This window comes from Atta cephalotes (genome assembly GCF_000143395.1).
Source record: "Atta cephalotes unplaced genomic scaffold scaffold00010, whole genome shotgun sequence".
Lineage (NCBI taxonomy): Eukaryota > Metazoa > Arthropoda > Insecta > Hymenoptera > Formicidae > Atta > Atta cephalotes.
In genome coordinates this window covers 549,831-550,431 of record NW_012130074.1, presented here as the reverse complement: position 1 = coordinate 550,431, position 601 = coordinate 549,831, and positions in this window count along the sequence as shown.

The following is a 601-nucleotide window of genomic DNA, read 5'->3' as shown; positions in this document are numbered from 1 at the left end:
ATATATATATATATATATATATATATATATATATATAATAAATAATTATTAGTATATATTATATTATTAGTTTTAGTTAGTCAGTTATTGCTCTGTATACATATATATATATATATATATATATATATATATATATATATAAAATCCAAACATTACAAGTTCGACAATCATTTATTGTCATTGCTATGTCGGCACGATGCACTGCAAACGTGTCAGCACATCGTATTGTTTATATGCCTCATATAACGACTCAATTGCTGCAAATATGGCAATATGTCTATGCGCAGACATGAATGCGCTATGGCGGCACAATGCTGACAGTTTGCTATTTGGATAAATATATATAAATATACATTTATATATAAGTTTATAGATATAATATATATAAATATATATATATTTTTAAATATATTTTTAATAAGTTCTTTACTTGATCGTTCTAAGTTTCTGCGCAGTTTAAACGCTTTATGAAATAAAAGGAATAAGGATGACTGAGCAAAATCGGTTGAAATGTGCAACCCGGCTCCAGACTTGACTTATAAAATATACCCAACATGCTCCCAGAAATAAAATCAACATAAGAGTGCGTGAGAGCACAACA